The 19,132-nt window shown below is 41.1% G+C and overlaps 1 pseudogene; it reads right to left on the reverse strand.

Annotated features, from left to right (window-relative positions):
* The window catches only part of LOC137755301 (RAD52 motif-containing protein 1-like), a 227,810-nt pseudogene that overhangs the window by 63,998 nt on the left and 144,680 nt on the right, over positions 1-19,132 (reverse strand).

Below are 19,132 nucleotides of genomic sequence, written 5' to 3' on the forward strand. Positions count from 1 at the left end.
GCTTGTAACACCTTCATCAACGATCCTTCTGCATTCTCTAGGGATGTTTCTTCATCTGGCAAAAAAGAGGAGACTGTTTTTGATCACTGAAGACTGATGGGACAGCTTTTTGTCAGGCCACAGCCAAATAAATTAGGAATCAGTCAACGTTTGAGTGCCACTTAGGAGAAAAAGAAACCCACACTTAAGCCTATGACTGGCAACAAGAAAATGTGAAAAAGGTATCTCTTGAAAAAGTGGCTATCTACTCAGAAAATTCTGTAGCGTGAAATATAGTCACTATATTCAGGATTACTCCACTGGTTCCCAGGGGCCAGTACTCAAGAATAGCCAAGGCTGGAAGACAAATCCTCCCCTACTCAGCTGGACTCTCTGCAGATCTACTGTGACTCCTCACATTCACATACCCCATCCTGTCCTGCCTCAGAGGCAGAGGAGTGTGAGGCTTCCTCTCTCCACCTCTTCAGTGAGCTTGCGTTCTTGCTACTGTCACAGATGACCACGACAACAACCGCCACAAACAGGTGGTCACCTGGACATGCCCTTCTCCACCCACCCACCGAGTCCTTTGCTCACTCCCTGCTTCCATATATCCCAGCCGCCATAACAGAAGGCTCTATACAGAAAAAAACACTATGTCCGCCCTGGCTCTTTGCTAAAATTTGGCCAGGGATCTGGGGTATAAGTTAAGAGATTTGCCAGATTGCATGCCAATGCGGAATGTACAACAAATCAATGGAATAATACTTGAGGTCCTAAAATGTAGAAGGCAGAAAGCAACTTCTGTCAGATGGCTACTTTGCTTTCATTTCATTTTACTTCTAATATTTCCAGCTTTACTGGGGGAACCATCCAAAGCTTCTGACTGTGTGAAGGTAATGTGTACCATTGTGTAGCTGGGCTTCTCTTCCAAAAGGATTAAAAGTATTTTTGGTGAGGGTCAAAGGAGGAGGGAAGGGTCATGAGAAAGGAGGAGCATGGGCTTGCAGAGAGCCCCAAACTGGGGATAGGAGATCAGGGCACTAGGATCATAGCACTTAACACCTCTGATCTTGTTTTTCCTCACCTGTAAAAGGAGATGAAAAATGCCTTTTCTGCACACTTCTGGGCGAGAAGGGAGCAAGATAATTAGTAAAACAATTGTTTGGGGGAGTTCCCTGGTGGTCTAGTGGTTGGCACCGAGCACTTCCCCTGCTGTGGCCCGGGTTCAATCCCTGGGTGGGGAACTAAGATCCCACAAGCTGTGTGGCACGGCCAAAAAAAAAAAAAAATTGTGTTGAAAAATCAGCAATATTGTCTTTACAGAAGTAGTAAAGTGTTACTATATATGACGTGCTCTAGATCACTGAAAGAGACCTGTATTCAAGCTACCTGGGCAGGAAAGCACATTTTGGAAGTCATCAAGTTAGTGCCAATAAATCTGATAGATAGAAAAATAGTTGAAAGCCCCTGAGTGTTTTGTGGATAGAAAAGCTTGAGATTCAGAGCAAGTTCAGAGCTGGACAGTCTAAGAATAAACTAGCTCTCCCATCCATTAGAAGGGCTAGGTAGCAGCTTCTGGTTATGGAACCAGAAACTCTCAGGCTCCCAATAGGACATAAAACAGCATCACTTGTACTCTTTATAAAATTGCAGAAACAAATAAAAGAAACAAAATTATATTTACACCTGTCCTATAAGACAAAGGGTAGTTGAGACCTAATGTATATAAAATCAGTTTACAAACTGTGATGCACTCTACGAATAAGTTCTCATTTGCCGAGAGCACAGCATAGGATATGTGGCCGTTAATGTGAATTCCCTTCCCCCTTCCATGCCTTTCTCTTGTTCCTTTATGTATGCGGATCAGTTACATTATTAAGCTAACTATGTACCTGAGCTCTTATTAGCTTAATAACGTAACCAAGAATCTGATTTTTAGCAAGGGGGTAGTTCTTAGAAACGTAGGGAGCTGGAACGCTGAATGAATGAATTAAAATAATGCAATTACATCATTAATTTGAAAATGTATCATCATTGATTAAAAATAAAAATTATTAAAAAATTAAATTAAAATTAAAAAATTTATTATCCCGCAATTGAGACTCACCACAACGTGTGACGTCTGTCAGGCATTCACTGTCACAACGCAGCTTGACTGTCTTACAGACAACCTCAATAGTATTTTTAAATTGGCAGAGGCAGCAGGCCATACGGCTAGGTAAGACCCTATAAAGGGAAACACAGGTAATTAAATTCGTGGTAAAAGAGTTACTTGAGTGGGTAGACGAGGTAGGCCAAGGCCACCACAGACCAGTGCAAAAAGGAGTTCTTGGGGCATATGGACTGGAGAACTGGATAGGGGCCGGTTGGCCAATTGCTGCTCTTGACTGTTGTAAGTAAATATAGAGGAGGAGAGAGGTGCCCAACAGAAGGATTAGGATGGCAGTAGGTATGGTATGCCTAGAAAAAAGGGAATAGGGATTAGAATTGGGTGACATTGATCTGTAGTTTAATTCAGAAGTATCTCCTTCCAACCCGAAAGCCTCACTTGGGGTTGAGAGTACGCAGGAAGAAGGCGGACTTCTAAGAAGAGTCTGAATAAGACCGCACCTTCTGGAGTCCTTTTCTCAGTTCCTATTTGTGAGTAGTAATATATTAGAAATCATTCTAGTAAGAAAAAAGCATCGTGTGGTTAAACAATAACAGAGATCGCATTGGCCAAACCTGGACAAAAGGAACATTCCAAAGAATAACACTATCGTTATAATAAGGTATAACATAGTTACTTTTTAAAAAAGCACATGAGTTCATAATGATACTCAAAATGAAAAGTGGGGGAGCTCTTCTTTATAGAATAATGTCAGCTAATAAATGCAAAAGGAATGATAGAATTAGGAAAGTGTCATTTGGCAACTATCAATGTAATAATCGATTCAGACAAGGATTATCATTGATGCACAGTTGGGTGAAGAGTTGTTTGAAAGTAGGATCTTCACTGATCCCAACGTATCACCCCACATATTATTTATCAATTACCAAGGGGAAAAATAACTTTACAATGGAGAGATATGGAAGATACCACCTCAGTCAAGTGATCAAACTTAGCACTGGGCCACCTGAAGTGATGAAGTATGAAGAATACATCACCTATATAGTATTCTTCCCCAAAATGTTTACTTTGAATCTAATGAGGAAACAGACAAATCCAGATTGTGGGGCAATTGACAAGACAACTGGCTTAGACTCTTCAAAAATGCCAATGTCATAAAACATCAAAAAAAATAGTAGGGAAATATTCTAGATTAAAGGAAACAAAGACATGACATGCAATGCCTAATCTTTAACTGGACCCTGTATCAAAACAAAACAGACTTAAACTATGTTATTGGCTTCTGGCCAAGATGAAGTAACAAGGACCAATTTGACCTCCCACCTGAAACAATGAAAACATCAGACAGGACATATGAAACAACAGTTTTCAAGAAACTGGACCTCAGGCAATAAAGTTCAGTGATCTCCAGGAGATGGGAAATAAATGAAGTGATCCCTCTAATTGCCCTACCTTACTTCTCTGAGAGAGTTTCCAGGTCATGGTAAAGGGAAGAGAAGTCCTGGCAGAGACTGGTGGACCCCCTGACTGAGGAAATGGAGCTGAGAGTCTGGGAAAACCAACGTAACTAGAGTTCCCAAAGCAGAGTATCAGAGAGAAAAGAAGTGCACAGACAAAGAACTCTGGAGACATGCAGAGGGATCTCTTGAGAATTCAACAAAGTATTGGTCAGTACATTTGTGTGAGGAATTCCCTGATGCCAGGAAAAGAACCACATGAAAGGATTAATAATAAGAATAACTGGATATCACACAGGGTTGTAGGAATAGTACCTGTTCCTACAAGTCAGACTGCAAAACCTCATGATGCTCAGAAAGGACTTGTCTCCGTAGTTGCATACAGTGAGCTCCACACTAAAGGCTACTTGGACTCCTACCCAACGAATCTTACACACTAGACCTAAAAGAATAAAATTGTTCTGAGTAACTTGATTTCACCCAAAACAAAGCCCAAGCATTTTACAGGAATATATATATATATATATAGCAAATAATAAACTAAACCTCACAATATCTGGGATCATATGAAAAATTGCCAAGGATGCAAAGAAGTAGGAAAATATGACCCATACTGAGGAGAAAAGGCAATCAATCAAAACTAACCCATAATCCATACAGATGTTAGAATTGGCAGAAAAGAACATTTAAAAAGTTATTATACATGAAGAAAAGTTATTACAACTGCATTTCGTATGTTAATAAACCCAGAATAAACACTGAAAATGTTAAGTATAGGCATGGAAAATGTAAAACAGACCCAAATTGTGCTTCTAGAGATTAAAAACAATGTCTAAATGAAAAAGATACGGAACGAGGTTAATGGCAGATTAGACACTGCAGAAGAAAGGGTCAGTGAACATTAAGGCATAGCAATAGAAACTATCCAAAATGAAACAAAAAGAGTAACAAAACAAAACAACAACAAAAATGAATAGAGCCTCAGTGAGTTGTGCAACAACGTCAAGTGGCCTAATACATGGGTACTTAGAGTCCATGAAGGAGAGGAGAAATACAACAATTTGAAGAAATAATAGCCAACACTTTTCCAAATTGGTAAACACTATAAACCCACAAAGTCAAGAAGATCAATGAACTGTAAGCATAAGAAACATGGACAAAACTACACCAAGGCACAAAAAATAATCAAATTGCTCAAAACCAGCAATAAAGAGAAAAATTTAAAAGCAGCCAGAGGAAAAAACTATACACTACGTACAGAGGAACAAAGATAACAACGACAGCAGATTTCTTGCTGGAAACAATGTAAAGGAGAACTCAGTGGAATAACACCTTTAAAGTAGTGCATTGAATTCTATCAAGCTAGAATTCTATACCCAGATCTGTCCAAACAAAAGCAAAATGAAGACTATCTCAGACATACAAAAGCTGAAAGAATTCATTACTAGTAGACTTTCACTATAAGAAAGGGTAAAAGAAGTATTTTTAAGCAGGAGGAAAATGACACTTGTTTGGAATATGGATCTACACAAACGATTAAGAATACTGGAATTGGGACTTCCCTGGTGGTTCAGTGGTTAAGAATCTGCCTGCCAGTGCAGAGGACACGGGTCCCATCCCTGGTCTCGGAAAGTCCCACATGCTGTGGAGCAACTAAGTCCGTGCGCCAAAACTCCTGAGCCCGCGCGTCTAGAGCCCGTACTCCACAACAAGAGAAGCCACCGCAATGAGAAGCCCGTGCACCGCAATGAAGACCCAACGCAGCCAAAAAAGAAAAAAGGAAACAAAAAATCCTGGGAATATACTTTTCAGTAAAAGAACAAAGTGTATCTCAGTCCTCATGACTAAAGAGAAGAATCAAGTAGTAGTAGGTGGAAAGGTGGCTTTGATTCTCAAGTTTGTGGGTTCTGAATCTGAATGAATTATTGTCCTTACCTCAATGAGACAGAGAATTGTAACCAAAATCGTCACTACTACAGTTACAGATATTGCCAAGATGAGTTTGTTGTTACAGCCATATCCTGGAACTTCTTTTGTGAGCTAAAAAAATAAATGACAAATTTTTTAAAAACAAGGAGATACAAGGGATGAAAGCTAACTCTTCTTAAACCTATTCTAAACAATAGCTAACTATTCTTAAACTACTATAAAACCCAATCCTTCCAGGCGAGTAGCTTCTATAAGAACAAGCTAAATTTAGTGTTATTAATCTTATCATTAGCCTTTTCTTCTACAATTTATTTACCTACAATTTAGTTGTCCTGTGTTATGTCCTCTTCTCGTCTACCCTAGGAATAGTGGCACACTCTCTAAATGAGCCAAGTGGGAGATCACTGTCTTAGCCAGTTTCACGGCTGAAGGTAAGATACAGACTAGGAGCCCGTGGTATTCCTGCTTGGGCACGTTCATGGCATGTCCTAAACTGAGTAAAAGTCCAGGTCCCATGTTTCAGGGGTTCTCCTCACCTCACTTGACTCCTGCTCTTTCTGCTCACTCTGGGCTTCTGTGCTCTCACTGACAGAGTTGTCACTTTTCCACTGGTCCGTATCCCATTCCGCTTTGGACACCTTTACTTCTTGCTGCTTGCTGAGAAGCTTCATCAGGAGGCCTGTTCTAGAGATGAGGTTGGCACAGGCCAGCTGCACGTGGGTCTCCGAGCAGTCTATTTTCAAAGTCTGGATAACATGAGAAATGAGCCTTCGCATGACATTGTTGGGGATGAGGGACCGCAGCTGCTGCTTTAGCTGAGTTTCAACTTGATCACCCGGGGATGTGAACCCCAGGAAAGTGAAGCCTGTGGGCTTAGAGGATAATTCAGTGCCCGTGTTGTGCTACTCCCATTGTGTTTCGTTGGTGTGTTGAACAGTTGGCATACTGTTGTCTGCAGCAACAGTAGAATGTGCAGTGGAGACGTTCCTATGGGTAGTGTTTCCAGGGCTGGTTCCTCCTGGCAGACTAGAGTTTCCTGTAGAAATAATTTCTTCAGAAACGTTTTGTGCAGTATTGTTTTCTGAAGTGGTGTTTTCTATCGAAGGGTCTGAAAGAGAAAATAATTCTGGAAAAGGATTTTCCTGAGAAGTCACTTCTCCTGAAGATGAAACAGGCTCTCGCGGAGGGGAATTTATGAGACTCCTCCCTACAGAGAACGGAGGGCTTGCAAGCATCATTCTATTGGGCGAACTTTTCTTTCTGAACTTTTGACTCCTTTTGACTTTGGGTTTTCTGTGGACCCGATGAGTCCTAATTTTATGGAAGATGTATTTTTTTCCCAGAATGTGAGATTAGTTCAAAATCCTTAATATTTCTAACTCTAGCCTTTGCATCTTCTAAAACAAGTATAGTGTTGGATAAGTCTTTTGATTTGCTTTTAACCTCAGGTGGGGATTCTGGAGGGATGGAGGCAGAAGGCCTGCCCTTGAAGTACTGTTTCAGGGTAGAGGAACCTGCTGCCTTGTGTTCCTTTATGAATGAAGACTCTGCATTGGAGGACTTTCCCACCAGCTTCCTGGGCCTCTGCACCATGAGTAGCTGTTTCAGCTTTCTTGGGGATGGCCTCCTGAGCCTTCTTTCTTCGGCAGTGCTCGCCACAGATGGCTGGGCATTCTGTTTCCCCCAGACGCTCTCATCTCCCACTGCTTGGAGGTGCATTTTCTGTAGGCCCCTCGGGCCCTTGAGGACCCTGTTCACTCTCAGCAGCTTTTCCTCTGTACTCTTAGTCTTTGCTAGGCTGTCTTTCTGTGGCTGGGCAGTTTCCAACTTCTTTTGAAAGACGTAGCGTTTATACACGGCACTTAAAAGGTTGGAACGCGTACGCGTGGCAGGTTTTTCTTCCTTTTTCACCTCATCCATTTTTTTTCTTGAGTTTCTGCATCTAACAAATTTTCCAGAAAATGGAGTTTCCTCCATCTATTTTTATTAGTTGAATTGTTGCGTGCACGTTTAACAGAAGGGCTCCTTGTATTGTTTTTCAAAAGGCCCAGCGGCATATCTCCATCTTGTGTATTTGAAAAAAGAAGTTGAAGGAATGGTAATAATGTTGATTCCACATCTCCTAGATCTCCCTCTGAGATATAAGGCAGTATGTAATTTCGTGCCCTGATAATATCACTGTTATTATTAAAGTCCAGCTGCTCATTCATGAAGCCTGACAAGCTGACAGCACTTTTATCTGAGGATGCCCTCTCTGACTCAATAGTCAGCTCGGGGCTGTTGTTCTTCTTCCACGCTTGTAACACCTTCATCAACGATCCTTCTGCATTCTCTAGGGATGTTTCTTCATCTGGCAAAAAAGAGGAGACTGTTTTTGATCACTGAAGACTGATGGGACAGCTTTTTGTCAGGCCACAGCCAAATAAATTAGGAATCAGTCAACGTTTGAGTGCCACTTAGGAGAAAAAGAAACCCACACTTAAGCCTATGACTGGCAACAAGAAAATGTGAAAAAGGTATCTCTTGAAAAAGTGGCTATCTACTCAGAAAATTCTGTAGCGTGAAATATAGTCACTATATTCAGGATTACTCCACTGGTTCCCAGGGGCCAGTACTCAAGAATAGCCAAGGCTGGAAGACAAATCCTCCCCTACTCAGCTGGACTCTCTGCAGATCTACTGTGACTCCTCACATTCACATACCCCATCCTGTCCTGCCTCAGAGGCAGAGGAGTGTGAGGCTTCCTCTCTCCACCTCTTCAGTGAGCTTGCGTTCTTGCTACTGTCACAGATGACCACGACAACAACCGCCACAAACAGGTGGTCACCTGGACATGCCCTTCTCCACCCACCCACCGAGTCCTTTGCTCACTCCCTGCTTCCATATATCCCAGCCGCCATAACAGAAGGCTCTATACAGAAAAAAACACTATGTCCGCCCTGGCTCTTTGCTAAAATTTGGCCAGGGATCTGGGGTATAAGTTAAGAGATTTGCCAGATTGCATGCCAATGCGGAATGTACAACAAATCAATGGAATAATACTTGAGGTCCTAAAATGTAGAAGGCAGAAAGCAACTTCTGTCAGATGGCTACTTTGCTTTCATTTCATTTTACTTCTAATATTTCCAGCTTTACTGGGGGAACCATCCAAAGCTTCTGACTGTGTGAAGGTAATGTGTACCATTGTGTAGCTGGGCTTCTCTTCCAAAAGGATTAAAAGTATTTTTGGTGAGGGTCAAAGGAGGAGGGAAGGGTCATGAGAAAGGAGGAGCATGGGCTTGCAGAGAGCCCCAAACTGCGGATAGGAGATCAGGGCACTAGGATCATAGCACTTAACACCTCTGATCTTGTTTTTCCTCACCTGTAAAAGGAGATGAAAAATGCCTTTTCTGCACACTTCTGGGCGAGAAGGGAGCAATATAATTAGTAAAAAAATTGTTTGGGGGAGTTCCCTGGTGGTCTAGTGGTTGGGACCGAGCACTTCCCCTGCTGTGGCCCGGGTTCAATCCCTGGGTGGGGAACTAAGATCCCACAAGCTGTGTGGCACGGCCAAAAAAAAAAAAAAATTGTGTTGAAAAATCAGCAATATTGTCTTTACAGAAGTAGTAAAGTGTTACTATATATGACGTGCTCTAGATCACTGAAAGAGACCTGTATTCAAGCTACCTGGGCAGGAAAGCACATTTTGGAAGTCATCAAGTTAGTGCCAATAAATCTGATAGATAGAAAAATAGTTGAAAGCCCCTGAGTGTTTTGTGGATAGAAAAGCTTGAGATTCAGAGCAAGTTCAGAGCTGGACAGTCTAAGAATAAACTAGCTCTCCCATCCATTAGAAGGGCTAGGTAGCAGCTTCTGGTTATGGAACCAGAAACTCTCAGGCTCCCAATAGGACATAAAACAGCATCACTTGTACTCTTTATAAAATTGCAGAAACAAATAAAAGAAACAAAATTATATTTACACCTGTCCTATAAGACAAAGGGTAGTTGAGACCTAATGTATATAAAATCAGTTTACAAACTGTGATGCACTCTACGAATAAGTTCTCATTTGCCGAGAGCACAGCATAGGATATGTGGCCGTTAATGTGAATTCCCTTCCCCCTTCCATGCCTTTCTCTTGTTCCTTTATGTATGCGGATCAGTTACATTATTAAGCTAACTATGTACCTGAGCTCTTATTAGCTTAATGACGTAACCAAGAATCTGATTTTTAGCAAGGGGGTAGTTCTTAGAAACGTAGGGAGCTGGAACGCTGAATGAATGAATTAAAATAATGCAATTACATCATTAATTTGAAAATGTATCATCATTGATTAAAAATAAAAATTATTAAAAAATTAAATTAAAATTAAAAAATTTATTATCCCGCAATTGAGACTCACCACAACGTGTGACGTCTGTCAGGCATTCACTGTCACAACGCAGCTTGACTGTCTTACAGACAACCTCAATAGTATTTTTAAATTGGCAGAGGCAGCAGGCCATACGGCTAGGTAAGACCCTATAAAGGGAAACACAGGTAATTAAATTCGTGGTAAAAGAGTTACTTGAGTGGGTAGACGAGGTAGGCCAAGGCCACCACAGACCAGTGCAAAAAGGAGTTCTTGGGGCATATGGACTGGAGAACTGGATAGGGGCCGGTTGGCCAATTGCTGCTCTTGACTGTTGTAAGTAAATATAGAGGAGGAGAGAGGTGCCCAACAGAAGGATTAGGATGGCAGTAGGTATGGTATGCCTAGAAAAAAGGGAATAGGGATTAGAATTGGGTGACATTGATCTGTAGTTTAATTCAGAAGTATCTCCTTCCAACCCGAAAGCCTCACTTGGGGTTGAGAGTACGCAGGAAGAAGGCGGACTTCTAAGAAGAGTCTGAATAAGACCGCACCTTCTGGAGTCCTTTTCTCAGTTCCTATTTGTGAGTAGTAATATATTAGAAATCATTCTAGTAAGAAAAAAGCATCGTGTGGTTAAACAATAACAGAGATCGCATTGGCCAAACCTGGACAAAAGGAACATTCCAAAGAATAACACTATCGTTATAATAAGGTATAACATAGTTACTTTTTAAAAAAGCACATGAGTTCATAATGATACTCAAAATGAAAAGTGGGGGAGCTCTTCTTTATAGAATAATGTCAGCTAATAAATGCAAAAGGAATGATAGAATTAGGAAAGTGTCATTTGGCAACTATCAATGTAATAATCGATTCAGACAAGGATTATCATTGATGCACAGTTGGGTGAAGAGTTGTTTGAAAGTAGGATCTTCACTGATCCCAACGTATCACCCCACATATTATTTATCAATTACCAAGGGGAAAAATAACTTTACAATGGAGAGATATGGAAGATACCACCTCAGTCAAGTGATCAAACTTAGCACTGGGCCACCTGAAGTGATGAAGTATGAAGAATACATCACCTATATAGTATTCTTCCCCAAAATGTTTACTTTGAATCTAATGAGGAAACAGACAAATCCAGATTGTGGGGCAATTGACAAGACAACTGGCTTAGACTCTTCAAAAATGCCAATGTCATAAAACATCAAAAAAAATAGTAGGGAAATATTCTAGATTAAAGGAAACAAAGACATGACATGCAATGCCTAATCTTTAACTGGACCCTGTATCAAAACAAAACAGACTTAAACTATGTTATTGGCTTCTGGCCAAGATGAAGTAACAAGGACCAATTTGACCTCCCACCTGAAACAATGAAAACATCAGACAGGACATATGAAACAACAGTTTTCAAGAAACTGGACCTCAGGCAATAAAGTTCAGTGATCTCCAGGAGATGGGAAATAAATGAAGTGATCCCTCTAATTGCCCTACCTTACTTCTCTGAGAGAGTTTCCAGGTCATGGTAAAGGGAAGAGAAGTCCTGGCAGAGACTGGTGGACCCCCTGACTGAGGAAATGGAGCTGAGAGTCTGGGAAAACCAACGTAACTAGAGTTCCCAAAGCAGAGTATCAGAGAGAAAAGAAGTGCACAGACAAAGAACTCTGGAGACATGCAGAGGGATCTCTTGAGAATTCAACAAAGTATTGGTCAGTACATTTGTGTGAGGAATTCCCTGATGCCAGGAAAAGAACCACATGAAAGGATTAATAATAAGAATAACTGGATATCACACAGGGTTGTAGGAATAGTACCTGTTCCTACAAGTCAGACTGCAAAACCTCATGATGCTCAGAAAGGACTTGTCTCCGTAGTTGCATACAGTGAGCTCCACACTAAAGGCTACTTGGACTCCTACCCAACGAATCTTACACACTAGACCTAAAAGAATAAAATTGTTCTGAGTAACTTGATTTCACCCAAAACAAAGCCCAAGCATTTTACAGGAATATATATATATATATATAGCAAATAATAAACTAAACCTCACAATATCTGGGATCATATGAAAAATTGCCAAGGATGCAAAGAAGTAGGAAAATATGACCCATACTGAGGAGAAAAGGCAATCAATCAAAACTAACCCATAATCCATACAGATGTTAGAATTGGCAGAAAAGAACATTTAAAAAGTTATTATACATGAAGAAAAGTTATTACAACTGCATTTCGTATGTTAATAAACCCAGAATAAACACTGAAAATGTTAAGTATAGGCATGGAAAATGTAAAACAGACCCAAATTGTGCTTCTAGAGATTAAAAACAATGTCTAAATGAAAAAGATACGGAACGAGGTTAATGGCAGATTAGACACTGCAGAAGAAAGGGTCAGTGAACATTAAGGCATAGCAATAGAAACTATCCAAAATGAAACAAAAAGAGTAACAAAACAAAACAACAACAAAAATGAATAGAGCCTCAGTGAGTTGTGCAACAACGTCAAGTGGCCTAATACATGGGTACTTAGAGTCCATGAAGGAGAGGAGAAATACAACAATTTGAAGAAATAATAGCCAACACTTTTCCAAATTGGTAAACACTATAAACCCACAAAGTCAAGAAGATCAATGAACTGTAAGCATAAGAAACATGGACAAAACTACACCAAGGCACAAAAAATAATCAAATTGCTCAAAACCAGCAATAAAGAGAAAAATTTAAAAGCAGCCAGAGGAAAAAACTATACACTACGTACAGAGGAACAAAGATAACAACGACAGCAGATTTCTTGCTGGAAACAATGTAAAGGAGAACTCAGTGGAATAACACCTTTAAAGTAGTGCATTGAATTCTATCAAGCTAGAATTCTATACCCAGATCTGTCCAAACAAAAGCAAAATGAAGACTATCTCAGACATACAAAAGCTGAAAGAATTCATTACTAGTAGACTTTCACTATAAGAAAGGGTAAAAGAAGTATTTTTAAGCAGGAGGAAAATGACACTTGTTTGGAATATGGATCTACACAAACGATTAAGAATACTGGAATTGGGACTTCCCTGGTGGTTCAGTGGTTAAGAATCTGCCTGCCAGTGCAGAGGACACGGGTCCCATCCCTGGTCTCGGAAAGTCCCACATGCTGTGGAGCAACTAAGTCCGTGCGCCAAAACTCCTGAGCCCGCGCGTCTAGAGCCCGTACTCCACAACAAGAGAAGCCACCGCAATGAGAAGCCCGTGCACCGCAATGAAGACCCAACGCAGCCAAAAAAGAAAAAAGGAAACAAAAAATCCTGGGAATATACTTTTCAGTAAAAGAACAAAGTGTATCTCAGTCCTCATGACTAAAGAGAAGAATCAAGTAGTAGTAGGTGGAAAGGTGGCTTTGATTCTCAAGTTTGTGGGTTCTGAATCTGAATGAATTATTGTCCTTACCTCAATGAGACAGAGAATTGTAACCAAAATCGTCACTACTACAGTTACAGATATTGCCAAGATGAGTTTGTTGTTACAGCCATATCCTGGAACTTCTTTTGTGAGCTAAAAAAATAAATGACAAATTTTTTAAAAACAAGGAGATACAAGGGATGAAAGCTAACTCTTCTTAAACCTATTCTAAACAATAGCTAACTATTCTTAAACTACTATAAAACCCAATCCTTCCAGGCGAGTAGCTTCTATAAGAACAAGCTAAATTTAGTGTTATTAATCTTATCATTAGCCTTTTCTTCTACAATTTATTTACCTACAATTTAGTTGTCCTGTGTTATGTCCTCTTCTCGTCTACCCTAGGAATAGTGGCACACTCTCTAAATGAGCCAAGTGGGAGATCACTGTCTTAGCCAGTTTCACGGCTGAAGGTAAGATACAGACTAGGAGCCCGTGGTATTCCTGCTTGGGCACGTTCATGGCATGTCCTAAACTGAGTAAAAGTCCAGGTCCCATGTTTCAGGGGTTCTCCTCACCTCACTTGACTCCTGCTCTTTCTGCTCACTCTGGGCTTCTGTGCTCTCACTGACAGAGTTGTCACTTTTCCACTGGTCCGTATCCCATTCCGCTTTGGACACCTTTACTTCTTGCTGCTTGCTGAGAAGCTTCATCAGGAGGCCTGTTCTAGAGATGAGGTTGGCACAGGCCAGCTGCACGTGGGTCTCCGAGCAGTCTATTTTCAAAGTCTGGATAACATGAGAAATGAGCCTTCGCATGACATTGTTGGGGATGAGGGACCGCAGCTGCTGCTTTAGCTGAGTTTCAACTTGATCACCCGGGGATGTGAACCCCAGGAAAGTGAAGCCTGTGGGCTTAGAGGATAATTCAGTGCCCGTGTTGTGCTACTCCCATTGTGTTTCGTTGGTGTGTTGAACAGTTGGCATACTGTTGTCTGCAGCAACAGTAGAATGTGCAGTGGAGACGTTCCTATGGGTAGTGTTTCCAGGGCTGGTTCCTCCTGGCAGACTAGAGTTTCCTGTAGAAATAATTTCTTCAGAAACGTTTTGTGCAGTATTGTTTTCTGAAGTGGTGTTTTCTATCGAAGGGTCTGAAAGAGAAAATAATTCTGGAAAAGGATTTTCCTGAGAAGTCACTTCTCCTGAAGATGAAACAGGCTCTCGCGGAGGGGAATTTATGAGACTCCTCCCTACAGAGAACGGAGGGCTTGCAAGCATCATTCTATTGGGCGAACTTTTCTTTCTGAACTTTTGACTCCTTTTGACTTTGGGTTTTCTGTGGACCCGATGAGTCCTAATTTTATGGAAGATGTATTTTTTTCCCAGAATGTGAGATTAGTTCAAAATCCTTAATATTTCTAACTCTAGCCTTTGCATCTTCTAAAACAAGTATAGTGTTGGATAAGTCTTTTGATTTGCTTTTAACCTCAGGTGGGGATTCTGGAGGGATGGAGGCAGAAGGCCTGCCCTTGAAGTACTGTTTCAGGGTAGAGGAACCTGCTGCCTTGTGTTCCTTTATGAATGAAGACTCTGCATTGGAGGACTTTCCCACCAGCTTCCTGGGCCTCTGCACCATGAGTAGCTGTTTCAGCTTTCTTGGGGATGGCCTCCTGAGCCTTCTTTCTTCGGCAGTGCTCGCCACAGATGGCTGGGCATTCTGTTTCCCCCAGACGCTCTCATCTCCCACTGCTTGGAGGTGCATTTTCTGTAGGCCCCTCGGGCCCTTGAGGACCCTGTTCACTCTCAGCAGCTTTTCCTCTGTACTCTTAGTCTTTGCTAGGCTGTCTTTCTGTGGTTGGGCAGTTTCCAACTTCTTTTGAAAGACGTAGCGTTTATACATGGCACTTAAAAGGTTGGAACGCGTACGCGTGGCAGGTTTTTCTTCCTTTTTCACCTCATCCATTTTTTCTTGAGTTTCTGCATCTAACAAATTTTCCAGAAAATGGAGTTTCCTCCATCTATTTTTTATTAGTTGAATTGTTGCGTGCACGTTTAACAGAAGGGCTCCTTGTATTGTTTTTCAAAAGGCCCAGCGGCATATCTCCATCTTGTGTATTTGAAAAAAGAAGTTGAAGGAATGGTAATAATGTTGATTCCACATCTCCTAGATCTCCCTCTGAGATATAAGGCAGTATGTAATTTCGTGCCCTGATAATATCACTGTTATTATTAAAGTCCAGCTGCTCATTCATGAAGCCTGACAAGCTGACAGCACTTTTATCTGAGGATGCCCTCTCTGACTCAATAGTCAGCTCGGGGCTGTTGTTCTTCTTCCACGCTTGTAACACCTTCATCAACGATCCTTCTGCATTCTCTAGGGATGTTTCTTCATCTGGCAAAAAAGAGGAGACTGTTTTTGATCACTGAAGACTGATGGGACAGCTTTTTGTCAGGCCACAGCCAAATAAATTAGGAATCAGTCAACGTTTGAGTGCCACTTAGGAGAAAAAGAAACCCACACTTAAGCCTATGACTGGCAACAAGAAAATGTGAAAAAGGTATCTCTTGAAAAAGTGGCTATCTACTCAGAAAATTCTGTAGCGTGAAATATAGTCACTATATTCAGGATTACTCCACTGGTTCCCAGGGGCCAGTACTCAAGAATAGCCAAGGCTGGAAGACAAATCCTCCCCTACTCAGCTGGACTCTCTGCAGATCTACTGTGACTCCTCACATTCACATACCCCATCCTGTCCTGCCTCAGAGGCAGAGGAGTGTGAGGCTTCCTCTCTCCACCTCTTCAGTGAGCTTGCGTTCTTGCTACTGTCACAGATGACCACGACAACAACCGCCACAAACAGGTGGTCACCTGGACATGCCCTTCTCCACCCACCCACCGAGTCCTTTGCTCACTCCCTGCTTCCATATATCCCAGCCGCCATAACAGAAGGCTCTATACAGAAAAAAACACTATGTCCGCCCTGGCTCTTTGCTAAAATTTGGCCAGGGATCTGGGGTATAAGTTAAGAGATTTGCCAGATTGCATGCCAATGCGGAATGTACAACAAATCAATGGAATAATACTTGAGGTCCTAAAATGTAGAAGGCAGAAAGCAACTTCTGTCAGATGGCTACTTTGCTTTCATTTCATTTTACTTCTAATATTTCCAGCTTTACTGGGGGAACCATCCAAAGCTTCTGACTGTGTGAAGGTAATGTGTACCATTGTGTAGCTGGGCTTCTCTTCCAAAAGGATTAAAAGTATTTTTGGTGAGGGTCAAAGGAGGAGGGAAGGGTCATGAGAAAGGAGGAGCATGGGCTTGCAGAGAGCCCCAAACTGGGGATAGGAGATCAGGGCACTAGGATCATAGCACTTAACACCTCTGATCTTGTTTTTCCTCACCTGTAAAAGGAGATGAAAAATGCCTTTTCTGCACACTTCTGGGCGAGAAGGGAGCAAGATAATTAGTAAAACAATTGTTTGGGGGAGTTCCCTGGTGGTCTAGTGGTTGGCACCGAGCACTTCCCCTGCTGTGGCCCGGGTTCAATCCCTGGGTGGGGAACTAAGATCCCACAAGCTGTGTGGCACGGCCAAAAAAAAAAAAAAATTGTGTTGAAAAATCAGCAATATTGTCTTTACAGAAGTAGTAAAGTGTTACTATATATGACGTGCTCTAGATCACTGAAAGAGACCTGTATTCAAGCTACCTGGGCAGGAAAGCACATTTTGGAAGTCATCAAGTTAGTGCCAATAAATCTGATAGATAGAAAAATAGTTGAAAGCCCCTGAGTGTTTTGTGGATAGAAAAGCTTGAGATTCAGAGCAAGTTCAGAGCTGGACAGTCTAAGAATAAACTAGCTCTCCCATCCATTAGAAGGGCTAGGTAGCAGCTTCTGGTTATGGAACCAGAAACTCTCAGGCTCCCAATAGGACATAAAACAGCATCACTTGTACTCTTTATAAAATTGCAGAAACAAATAAAAGAAACAAAATTATATTTACACCTGTCCTATAAGACAAAGGGTAGTTGAGACCTAATGTATATAAAATCAGTTTACAAACTGTGATGCACTCTACGAATAAGTTCTCATTTGCCGAGAGCACAGCATAGGATATGTGGCCGTTAATGTGAATTCCCTTCCCCCTTCCATGCCTTTCTCTTGTTCCTTTATGTATGCGGATCAGTTACATTATTAAGCTAACTATGTACCTGAGCTCTTATTAGCTTAATAACGTAACCAAGAATCTGATTTTTAGCAAGGGGGTAGTTCTTAGAAACGTAGGGAGCTGGAACGCTGAATGAATGAATTAAAATAATGCAATTACATCATTAATTTGAAAATGTATCATCATTGATTAAAAATAAAAATTATTAAAAAATTAAATTAAAATTAAAAAATTTATTATCCCGCAATTGAGACTCACCACAACGTGTGACGTCTGTCAGGCATTCACTGTCACAACGCAGCTTGACTGTCTTACAGACAACCTCAATAGTATTTTTAAATTGGCAGAGGCAGCAGGCCATACGGCTAGGTAAGACCCTATAAAGGGAAACACAGGTAATTAAATTCGTGGTAAAAGAGTTACTTGAGTGGGTAGACGAGGTAGGCCAAGGCCACCACAGACCAGTGCAAAAAGGAGTTCTTGGGGCATATGGACTGGAGAACTGGATAGGGGCCGGTTGGCCAATTGCTGCTCTTGACTGTTGTAAGTAAATATAGAGGAGGAGAGAGGTGCCCAACAGAAGGATTAGGATGGCAGTAGGTATGGTATGCCTAGAAAAAAGGGAATAGGGATTAGAATTGGGTGACATTGATCTGTAGTTTAATTCAGAAGTATCTCCTTCCAACCCGAAAGCCTCACTTGGGGTTGAGAGTACGCAGGAAGAAGGCGGACTTCTAAGAAGAGTCTGAATAAGACCGCACCTTCTGGAGTCCTTTTCTCAGTTCCTATTTGTGAGTAGTAATATATTAGAAATCATTCTAGTAAGAAAAAAGCATCGTGTGGTTAAACAATAACAGAGATCGCATTGGCCAAACCTGGACAAAAGGAACATTCCAAAGAATAACACTATCGTTATAATAAGGTATAACATAGTTACTTTTTAAAAAAGCACATGAGTTCATAATGATACTCAAAATGAAAAGTGGGGGAGCTCTTCTTTATAGAATAATGTCAGCTAATAAATGCAAAAGGAATGATAGAATTAGGAAAGTGTCATTTGGCAACTATCAATGTAATAATCGATTCAGACAAGGATTATCATTGATGCACAGTTGGGTGAAGAGTTGTTTGAAAGTAGGATCTTCACTGATCCCAACGTATCACCCCACATATTATTTATCAATTACCAAGGGGATAAATAACTTTACAATGGAGAGATATGGAAGATACCACCTCAGTCAAGTGATCAAACTTAGCACTGGGCCACCTGAAGTGATGAAGTATGAAGAATACATCACCTATATAGTATTCTTCCCCAAAATGTTTACTTTGAATCTAATGAGGAAACAGACAAATCCAGATTGTGGGGCAATTGACAAGACAACTGGCTTAGACTCTTCAAAAATGCCAATGTCATAAAACATCAAAAAAAATAGTAGGGAAATATTCTAGATTAAAGGAAACAAAGACATGACATGCAATGCCTAATCTTTAACTGGACCCTGTATCAAAACAAAACAGACTTAAACTATGTTATTGGCTTCTGGCCAAGATGAAGTAACAAGGACCAATTTGACCTCCCACCTGAAACAATGAAAACATCAGACAGGACATATGAAACAACAGTTTTCAAGAAACTGGACCTCAGGCAATAAAGTTCAGTGATCTCCAGGAGATGGGAAATAAATGAAGTGATCCCTCTAATTGCCCTACCTTACTTCTCTGAGAGAGTTTCCAGGTCATGGTAAAGGGAAGA

This window comes from Eschrichtius robustus, chromosome 20 (assembly GCF_028021215.1).
Source record: "Eschrichtius robustus isolate mEscRob2 chromosome 20, mEscRob2.pri, whole genome shotgun sequence".
Lineage (NCBI taxonomy): Eukaryota > Metazoa > Chordata > Mammalia > Artiodactyla > Eschrichtiidae > Eschrichtius > Eschrichtius robustus.